This window comes from Nicotiana sylvestris, chromosome 3 (assembly GCF_000393655.2).
Source record: "Nicotiana sylvestris chromosome 3, ASM39365v2, whole genome shotgun sequence".
Lineage (NCBI taxonomy): Eukaryota > Viridiplantae > Streptophyta > Magnoliopsida > Solanales > Solanaceae > Nicotiana > Nicotiana sylvestris.
Genome location: NC_091059.1, coordinates 137,491,417 through 137,502,672, shown reverse-complemented (window position 1 = coordinate 137,502,672; position 11,256 = coordinate 137,491,417).

Below are 11,256 nucleotides of genomic sequence, written 5' to 3'. Positions count from 1 at the left end.
ATACACTAAAAATATTTAAACAATATTTTGGCATAAATGAAGAATTTAGATGACTAAATCGCCACAAAAATAATTTGAAGGATAATTATTGGGAATTTTATAAATAAAAAGAGAAGAAATAAATCAATTTGGAGCTTTTAAAAACTATAGTAAAATTATAAAAATGCTTATGCATGCTTATAACTACATATATGCTATTTTGAAAGTATATATATGTATTAAAAATATATGAGAAAAAATTGGGTATCAGACTCTACTACAACAGCTACTTCCCAGGCCGGGGGAGGCACTCAGACTCTCACAATCCGTACACCCGAGCAGGTTGTTCAGGGATATCAGATACCGGAGGCACCACCAGCCTAGCTGGTTGCACCTGCTCAGGATTATGTTGTACCAGTCATGCCTGATGACGAGCAGCATAGATTGGTGAGGTTTGGTAAAATTCAGCCTCCGACTTTCAGTGGTACAGAGGGCGAGGATGGCCAGGGTTTCTTGGACAAGTGTCAAAGAATTCTTTGTACAATGGGTATTGTAGAGACTAGTGGGGTCTCATTCACTACCTTTCAATTCTCTGGAGCTGCCTTTACTTGGTGGGAGGATTATGAGAGGCGTAGGCCTGTTGCTGCATTGCCCCTTACCTGGCAGTAGTTCTCCGTTCTCTTTCTAGAGAAGTATGTATCGCAGTCTCACAGAGAGGAGTTGCGCAGATAGTTCGAGCAGTCACGTTAGGATGATATGACTTTGATGCAGTATGAGATGAGGTTCTTTGAGTTAGTCGTCATGCTATCTGGTTGGTTTTCACAGACAAGGTAAGGATTAGGAGGTTTGTGGATGGCCTCTCTTATCACTTACGGATTCTTATGACTAGAGAGAGGGTGCCTGGTGCTTCTTTGAGAAGGTTGTTGACATTGCCTGTGACATAGAGTCGATTCACCGTCAGGAGCGAGTAGAGAGGGAGGCCAAGAGGCCTTGTAGATATGGTAGTTTTGGGGGGTGCTCCTCATGGGGATCAGTTTCAGTACGGTAGAGGCCGTCGATTAAGATATGCTTAGTTAGCTTGCCTAGTTCACCGTGGGGCATTATTAGGCCATGGTTCTCATAATTCTCACTAGGGTCATTCATTACTTAGTGCCCTCCCAGTCCATAGTTCGTCCCGTGCTCCATCAGTTTAGGGCTCCTCTATGCCAGGTTCTTCTACTAGTCATCCCGGTGCTAGAGGTTCCTTTCAGTTCCTGTCACTAGCACCAGGGGGTTGTTATGAGTATGGGGAGTTGGGGCATATATGGAGGTAGTGTCGTCGTCATGGGGGTCCGCCTCATCAGAGGAGTCAACCATCGACTTCAGCACCAGTTACTTCACCACCTGCCCAGCCAGCTAGAGGTGGAGGACAGTCAGCTAGGGGTCGCCCTAGAGGGGAAGGTCGATCAAGTTGTGGTTAGGCCTGTTTCTATGCACTCCCAGCTAGACCAGATGTTATTGCCTTAGATTCTGTGATCACAGGTATTGTCTTAGTTTGCCACAGGGATGCCTCTGTATTATTTGATCCTGGTTCCACTTTTTCATATGTGTTATCATATTTTTCTTATTATTTGGATATGCCCCGTGAGTCTCAAGTTTCATCTATTAATGTACCTACTCCGGTAGGCGGCATTGTTATTATGGACCGCGTGTATCTGTCATGTGTTGTGGTTATTGGGGATTTAGAGACCCGAGTGGACCTTTTGTTGCTTAGTATGGTTGATTTTGATGTGATATAGGGTATGGATTGGTTATCATCGTGTCATGCTATTTTGGACTGTCACGCTAAGACACTGACGTTGGTTGTGATAGTGGTGCCATGGATAGAGTGGAGAAGTTTATCAGATTATGTTCCCAGTAGAGTGATTTCATTTTTAAAGAGCCAGCGGATGGTTAGGAAGGGTTGTCTTTATTATTTGGCCTTCGTCAGGGATGTCAGTGTAGAGACTCCTACCATTTATTCAGTTCCAGTGGTGAGGGATTTTCCAGATGTGTTTCGTGCAGACCTGTCGGGCATGCCGCCAGACAGGGATATTGACTTCGGTATTGATTTGGTGCCGGGCACTCAGCCCATTTCTACTCCACCGTATCGTATGGCACCAGCAGAGTCAAAGGAATTGAAGGAGAAGCTTCAGGAACTCCTTGATAAGGGGTTTATTTGGCCTAGTGTGTCGCCTTGGGGGTGCGCCTGTTCTATTTATGAAGAAGAAGGATGGCACGATGAGGATGTCCATTGATTACAAGCAGTTAAACAAAGTCACAATCAAGAACAAGTATCCTTTGCCTCGTATTTATGATTTATTTGACCAGCTTCAGGGAGCGAGAGTGTTCTCCAAGATTGATCTCAGGTCAGGGTATCACCAGTTGAATATTAAGGACTAGGATATTCTTAAGACAACTTTCAGGACCTAATATGGTCATAATGAGTTCCTTGTGATGTCTTTTGGGTTGTCCAATGCCCCAACAACATTCATGCATTTGATGAACAGCGTGTTTCAGCCTTATTTGACTAATTTGTTATTGTATTCATTGATGTTATTTTGGTGTACTTGCATAGTCAGGAGGAGCACGCTGAGCATTTAAGAGTTGTATTGCAACAGTTGAGGTAGGAGAAACTTTATACAAAGTTCTCCAAGTGTAAGTTTTGGCTCAGTTTAGTGGCGTTCTTAGGGAACGTGGTGTCCAGTGAGGGTATTCAGGTTGATTCGAAGAAGATAAAGGCAGCCTAGAGTTGGCCCAAACCGTCCTCAACCATAGAGATTCATAGCTTTTTGGGTTGGCGGGTTATTACCATCATTTAGTTCAGGGATTTTCATCTATTGCATCACCCTTGACCAAATAGACCAAAAAGGGTGCTCCTTTCAGGTGGTCGGACGACTGTGAGGCGAGCTTTCAGAAGCTCAAGACTGCCTTGACCACAGCTCAAGTGTTAGTTTTGCCATCAGCTTTAGGTTCTTATACGAAAATTATGATGCTTCTCGGGTCAGCATTGTGTGTGTGTTGATGCAGGAGGGTAGAGTGATTGCTTATGTTTCTCGTCAATTGAAGTACCATGAGAAGAACTACCATGTTCATGATTTGGAGTTGACTACCATTGTTCACGCGTTGAGGATTTGGTGGCATTATCTCTATGGTGTGTCTTGTGAGGTGTTTACTGATCATCGTAGCCTCCAACACTTGTTCAAGCAGAAGGATCTCAATTTGAGGCAGCATAGATGGTTAGAGCTGCTAAAGGACTATAATATTACTATTTTGTACCATCCGGGGAAGGACAATGTAGTGGCCGATGCCTTGAGTAGGAAAGTGGTAAGTATGGGTAGTCTTGCATTTATTCCTGTTGGGTAGAGACCTTTTGCAGTTGACATTCTGGCCTTGGCCAATCGGTTTGTGAGGTTGGATATTTTGCAGCCCAGTCGGATCCTAGCTTGTGTGGTTTCTCGGTCTTCCTTGTTTGATCGTATTAGACAGCGCCAGTATGATGACCATCATCTACTTGTACTCAAGGATAAAGTTCAGCAAGGTGATACCATATATGTGAGTATTGGTGATGACAGGGTATTAAGGATGCAGAGCCGGATATGTGTGCCCAGTGTTGATGGACTTCAGGAGGTAATTCTAGATGAGGCCCATAGCTCGCGGTATTCCATCCATCTGGGTGTCGCAATAATGTATCAGGATTTGAGACATCACCATTGGTAGAGGAGAATGAAGAAAGTTATAGTGGGGTTTGTAGCTCGGTGTTTCAATTGTCAACAGGTGAAATATAAGCATTAGAGACCGGGTGGCTTGCTTTAGTAGACAGATATTCTAGAGTGAAAGTGGGAGCGGATCAACATAGATTTCGTAGTTGGACTCCCATAGACTTTGAGGAAGTTCAATGCTATTTGGGTGATTGTCGATCGGCTAACCAAGTTCGCGCACATTATTCATGTTTGTACTACCTATTCTTCATAACGATTAGCCTAGATTTATATCAGAGAGATTGTTCACTTGTATGGTGTCCCAGTTTCCATCATTTCAGATAGAGGTACTCAGTTCACATCACAGTTTTGGAGGGTCGTGCAGTGAGAGTTGAATACCCAGGTTGAGTTGAGCACAACTTTTCATAGTTCAAGCGTACTATTTGGATATTGGAGGACATGTTACGCGCTTGTGTCATTGATTTTGGGGGTTCATGGGACCAGTTTCTGCCACTCGCGGAGTTTGCATATAATAACAGTTATCAGTCGAGTATTCAGATGTCTCCATATGAGGCTTTATATGGCAGACGATGTAGATCTCTAGTAGGTTGGTTTGAGCTGGGATAGGCTAGGCTTTTGGGTACAAACATGGTATAGGATGCTTTGGACAAGGTGGAGGTGATTCGGGAGCGACTTCATACAGCTCAGTGGAGACAAAAGAGTTATGCTGACAGACAGGTTCGTAATGTGTCTTACATGGTTGGGGACAATGTTATACTGAAGGTTTCATCCATGAAGGGTGTTATGAGATTTGGGAAGAGGGGCAAGTTGAGCCCTCGGTTTATTGGGCCTTTCGAGGTGCTTCGGAGGATTGGGGAGGTGGATTATGAGCTTGACTTTCCACCTAGATTGTCGGGCATGCATCCGGTATTTCATATTTCTATGCTCTGAAAGTATATCGGCGATCTGTCTCATGTTTTGGATTTCAGCACGGTTCAGTTAGATGGTGATTTGACTTATGATATGGAACCAATGGCTATTTTGGAACGACAGGTCTGAAAGTTGAGGTCAAAGGATATAGCTTCAGTGAAAGTGCAGTGGAGAGGTCAACACGTAGAGGAGGCTACTTGGAAGACCGAGCGGGATATGCGGAGCAAATATCCACACCTATTTGAGGCATAAGGTATGTTTTTAGACTCGTTCAAGAATGAACGTTTGTTTAAGAGGGGGAGGATGTAACGACCCGGCCGGTCGTTTTGTCAGTTATAGCCATGTTTCCCCTATTTCTACTTCTTTATGTGTTCCTCAGCTATATTGCATCGTATCGTATTGGTTGGTTCAGGTTCGGAATGGTTTCAGTGTGGAATGAGACACTTAGTCTCCAATTTCGAGGTTTAAGTGGGAAAAGTCAACCGGATGTTGACTTATGTGTAAACAATCTTGGATATGAATTCAGATGGTTCAGTTAGCTCTATTAGATAATTTTGGACTCATGAGCGCATCTGAAATGTCATTTGAAGATCTGTGGTAGATTTAGGCTTAAATTGGCAAAATTAGAAATTTGGCATTTTTCGGTCGGCTGTGGAAATTTTGATATCGGGGTCAAAATAGAATTCCGAGAATTGGAGTAGGTTTGTAGTATCATTTGTGATGTGTGTGCAAAATTTCAGGTCATTCGGACGAGGTTTGTTAGGTTTCGGCATCGTTTACAGAATTCGGAAGTTTAGATGTTGTTAGGCTTGAATCCGAGGATAATTTGGTGTTTTGATGTTGTTTTAAGGGATTTGAAGGTTCGACTAAGTTTGAATGATATTATGGGATGTGTTGTATGTTTGGTCAAGGTCCCGAGGGCCTCGGGCGAGTTTCGGGTGGTCATTGGATCACTATTTTGCTTTAGAAGTTAGAAATATCAGATATCTGGTGCTGGAAAGTTGCAGGTCTCGGATCTTGGAGGCGCGGACACGGGGTGGATTTCGCGGACCGCTGTAGAAGAAATACGGCTGCGGTGGGAAGTTCACGGACTGCGGAAAGGAGAGGGGTCAGGTATGCGGCCACGATGGAATTACGCGGACAGTGGTGAGGCGTGTGCGGTCGCGGTGGGAAATACGCAGACCGCAAAATGGAAGTTCAGAGGGGGCTATATAAGCGAGGTTTAGGGTTTTATTTCACATCTTAGACCTTGGGAGCTTGGTTTGAGGCGAATGTTCGGGAGCTTTTCAAGGAAATCGTCTGGGTAAGTAATTCTAACTCGGTTTTGGCTAATATTCATGAATATATCACTGGATTTATCATTTGATTCGTGATTTGGGATGGAATTTGAGGAAAATTAGTGGAGTTTTATAAAATGAATTTTTACAAATTGAAAGCCCATTTGAGGTCGGAATTGAGTAAAAAGTATGGTTAGTCTTATAATGGAATGGGTTGTTGGATTTTGAGACTTTTGTCGGATTTCGAGATGTGGGCCCAGGGCCCGACCTTTGAGTTTACTTTTTGACTTTTGACCTAAAGCTTAGCATTTTCTTATGGGATTGATCCCTTTAGCTCATGTTGATTATATCGAATTGTTTGTGGCTAGATTCGAGGCATTTGGAGGCCGGCTCGAGAGGCAAGGGCATCGCAGAGTAGGGATTTGACCGATTTGAGGTAAGTAATGATTGTAAATCTAGTCTTGAGGGTATGAAACCCCGGATATCACATCATTTTGCTACTTTGAGGTGACACACATGCTAGGTGACGGGCGTGTAGGCATGCACCATTGGGGGATTGTGACTTGGTCCGTCCCGTAGCAACTATAAAGTTGTGTATTTGACTGAAACTATATGATACTTATGTGTTTTAGAAAGAATTTCTATAAATTTGGGTTGAATGCCATATATGGGTTTTGTGCCAGAGCTGTTGGAACACTTAGGGACCTTTTCTTATTATCCTCTCACTGTTTTGATTGAAAATCTATACTCAGTCATTTTATGTTTACTAATCTCATAACTCAGTCTTTATTACCCCGTTTTGATGCATATACAATGTTATTTTGGGCTGAGCACCCTTTTTTACTGATAGCCCGAATGGCTTGAGAGGTTTATGACTGAGTGAGATCGAGAGCCTGTTTTTGTGAGCATATTATGGGATCGGGCTACGCGCTGCAGCATGTTGTTACTGATTCATGATTTTGTGAGGCCGAGGGCCTGATTGATTATGCCATGAGGTGGCTTGTTATAGCACTTGGGCTGTAGGAGCCCCTCCGGAGTCTGCACACCCCCAGTGAGCACGGGTACCCTGAGTTAGTGATATGATATTTTGCTGAGGGGCTGTTCTTGATCCATGTTGTGCCCGGGGTCTATTTACAAGTGAATGTAAGGTATGCTCGAGGGGCTATATATGAGTGACTGTGAGGTTTGCCCGAGGGGCTATTTATGATTCATATTTGCCGAAGGGGCTGTTCACGAGTGATGTTTTGTCCGAGGGGTTGTTTACGTTTTTATCATTTTTACTCACTGTTTCATCACTCTGTTTGAAAACTGTTGAAAGATGTTTTAAACGATTTTACTGAAACTGGATTTAAATGAGCTGAGGTTATTCAAAACCCTAATTTTAAAAGCCTACTGCATTCTATTGAGATTTCATGTTATGAATTGTCTATGTTTTATTGATCGTCACTACTGCTCAATCTTTAATTACCTTTATTACTTACTGAGTTGGCATAATCACATTACTCCTTGCACCTTGTGTACAGATCCAGGGGTTGCCGGACATGCTAGCGAGTGTTGATTTCATCTGTTACGGATTTGTGGATTTAGCAAGGTAGTTGCATGGTGATCATAATCCTGCTCTTCTCCCTTCTATCTTCCTATAGCTATTATTCGTTGTTTTCTAGACTGTATATGTATTAGTATTATCGGACAGTCCTTGGTAGATGCTCATGACTAGTGACACCCCGATGTCGGGCTTTTCTTTCTGCACTTGTTTATTCAGATTTATCTTATGAAGTTTTATTAATTAAATAGCTCGAAGAAGTCTTTATTTTGAAATATTGGGTTGTTTCAGTAAAAGAGTCGGCTTTCCTAGTTCCACATTAGGTGCCATCACGACATGGTAGATTTGGGTCGTGACAATAGGTCTCTTTTGGCACATACAATCTTGGCATATTCAATGTGGCCTTCCTTTCCCGAATTTCTTGGGAGGGTTGAGAATGAGTTGTTATTTTCTCAGGGCCTTAGGAGCATAGAGAACCACGTTCTTAGCCGGTGTTGCCCCAGTCTTTGTTTCAATGGCTTGAGGAACCGGAGTGACTTTCTTCTTAATTCTAGAATGTTTCACTGCCGCTTTGGGTCTTGCCTCTGAATTGGCGATGGCAACGATGGCTTTCAGTGCTGGATCAAACTCTTTGTCATCACAAATCATTCCAATGATTAGCCCATTGTTGTGAGCGTGTAATGGATTGTTGGTCACAACTTTGTTTTTGTTCGATCAGGATTTCGACCACCCTCTTAATGATCCAACAGTCTTCTGTATCATGGCCTTCTACTCCTGAATGGTAAGCACATCTAGTACCGCCCCGGTATGATGGGGATTTTAGATTTTGCCGACTGGGGTACGGGTTGCAACAGACCCAGTTGGATCAACTTCTGAAGAAGACTGGAGTAAGATTCACCATTAGGGGTGAAATTGTTTCTCCTGGGAGGCTAACAAGGGCGTGGCATATGTTGGTGTGTGTTTTATGGTGCACGGGGGTTATACGGATCTTGGTAGGGATGGTTATTTTTGGGAGGTGGAGCTCGGGCTTGGTTGTAGTGTGTTTGTGGCCGTGTGTAAGGTTGGGCATTCATCATTGCATCGTGAGGCGGTGCCACAACATAGGCTGCATCTTTGTGTGGGTAATAGTGTTGTGGGGGTTCTTCGTGGCATATAACAATGATCAAATGATCGGCAGGGTCCTCTTGAACCTGAAGCCCTCATGGCTCCCTCATCCCTCTTTTCACGATTAGCCAAACCCCCTGAACGGTTCTGGATAGCTTGGGAGGTAGCGTTTAAGGAAGCTTGACTTAATATCCATCCAGTTTTTGGACCGTTCTCTACCATTTCCCTGATTTTGATTGCCTCAGTAAATGGTTCGCCCGTAGCGGACATCATATTCTGAAAATAATCATCCTCTTGGGACTGCAAGAAAGCTATAGCCATTTCTGCCTAGTCCCTGGGCGGTTTTACTCTGGCAGCCTGCTCGCGCCATTTGATAGCAAACTCGCAAAAACTTTTCGCGGTTTTTTTCTTCAAATTAGACAAGGAATTTTTGTCTAGAGTGATGTTGACGTTGTACTGGAATTGTCTGACAAAATCTCGGGCTAAATCATCCCATATATGCCAGTGGGAGATTTCCTGATCCATATATTATTATGAAACGATTCCTGTCAGGCATTCTCCGAAGTAGTCCATCAACACTCTTCTTTCCCACAGCCCCTCACAAGTCTGAATAGGAACTACTTTTTTGGCCAGTCAGGCCTTGCATGTTTTTCAAGCTTAGTTCCAAGCTTCTCATCTTCCGAGCCATTTCTTGCTGCTCAGGGTTCCTAACTGTTCTTTCTTATTCAATTGGGGACTCATATTGTGGCTGTTGAGCGTATGAGTTCGGTTTTGACACAACAGGAAAAATATAACTTTTGAAAACATTAGCTCATTTTGAAATGAATTTTCTTTTTCACTCTTTTTCAAAAGTTTGGTAGATTTCGGGATTTTTCAAATACCTAGATTTTCAAAAATCGGGTAAACTGCTCTCTCCTCACTCTTGGTTTTTCTTGATTTTCTTTCCCTATTCTAGAAGTCGGTCAACATGCAAGCCAAAACAAAGATATGTATAAGTAGCACGTAAAATGCGTCAGCATGGTCATTTATATTGGGTACACCTGTCCTAGACAGACCCAACTCCTATATTGAGTCCCCAAAGTCAAATGCACGTGATGCAAACAAATGTACCTACTAGGGATCCGGCATGAGGCTATGCCATTCCAGGTTCAACTTGTGGGATTGTTATGGACTGAAACTTTTCTTCAATGATGGTCATGGTTCGGCTTGCCAACAACTTTGGAAGGGAAGAGATAAAGGCTTGCTTCATATTGATGTCTCCACCAATCTCGAAGTATATCTTCGCCATTTTTGAAAATGCTTATCAATGTCATTTCTGTCGAATGAAACATACTTTATCTCTAAGAGTTGTGTTCGCATCTTTTCTTGTCTTTGGCCAGTATCTCCATAGAAAACTTCATGGGGGTATGTTGTTCTAGACCTAGCTTACCCGATCGAACAACTTAAGCCGAGGAAAGGGGGAAACGTAACGGGAACCAGAAGGCCATACAACTCTGTAACTGATCTTATTCTCGTTCTAAATTAGGATATGACACTTATAGAAAAGAAGCCACGCCGGCATGCACTTTCAAGAAGATTTAGAAGACTCAAAAAGAAGAAGGGTTTCGTAACGGTTTATATACAGTTAAATCAATAAAGTGGTAAAAAGCATCATTTAGGATATTAGGCTCAAATACGTAAAAATCAGATAATAAACAAAAAAACAAGCATAAACTTTACTCTAAGCTCGAATTCTAAATCATGAACCAGAGATTCTGGGTTCGTTCCCCGGCAGAGTCGCCAGAGCTGTCACACCTCCTTTTTTCGAGGAATAGGGAGTGTTTCCAATTAAAGTGACATTAATCGAAATGAGACTATTTGTTTAATTAGAGTCGCCATTTCGAATAATTATTGTGGTGTTCCAAGTCACCGGTTCATTTTAAAATCCCAAATCGAGGAAATTGACTTTATTTTTATGGTTCGTGAATACAGAAGATCGGGTAAGGAATTTTGTTAATCCGAGAGAAGTTGTGAGGCACTCTCGAGTTTCATGATTTTACCATAGTCGCTCAAGTATTAATAATTGGCTTAATTATCTTATATAAAACATGTTTAACACCTATTGTGCAATTTTAACTTTCTAACCGCTTGTAATAGAATTTGAATTACCTTTAGGATTGATGGAATTTATTTAAATAAGTCGTGATGTCGCGAACTTATTGTTTTGGTACACATTGTGAATCGCATCACGTGCAATGCACCCACATTCACGACATGTTTATTTTTTTATTTTGAAGTTAAGGGTCAAATCGCGTGAAACGCACACTCGATATTGTGGTTATGTATCATGACTATGCCACGAGAGCTATACCCATAGTCACAATGATTTCTTTTAAACACGCCTTGATCAAACTATGATATTCAGAAATTATTTAACTCCAAGATTCGAGATTGTTGTGAGGTCAATGAATTATAGAGTTAATTGTGGACATATGTTTGTAATTGGCTAAACTCAGCTCAAGCCCATGGCGTGTGAACACATCACTGGTCATATAAAATTATTTAAAGGTTAATCATATTTGAGATCACACAATTTCATGCGAAAGATAATCAATTAATGATGAAAGGAAGATCAATCAACAAAGACTAGCATTTTTCATTAAGGATTCTGGCGGTTACTAAGAAGCGTGAATGGGCTTAAATAATAAGCCCAAACTCTTAAGGA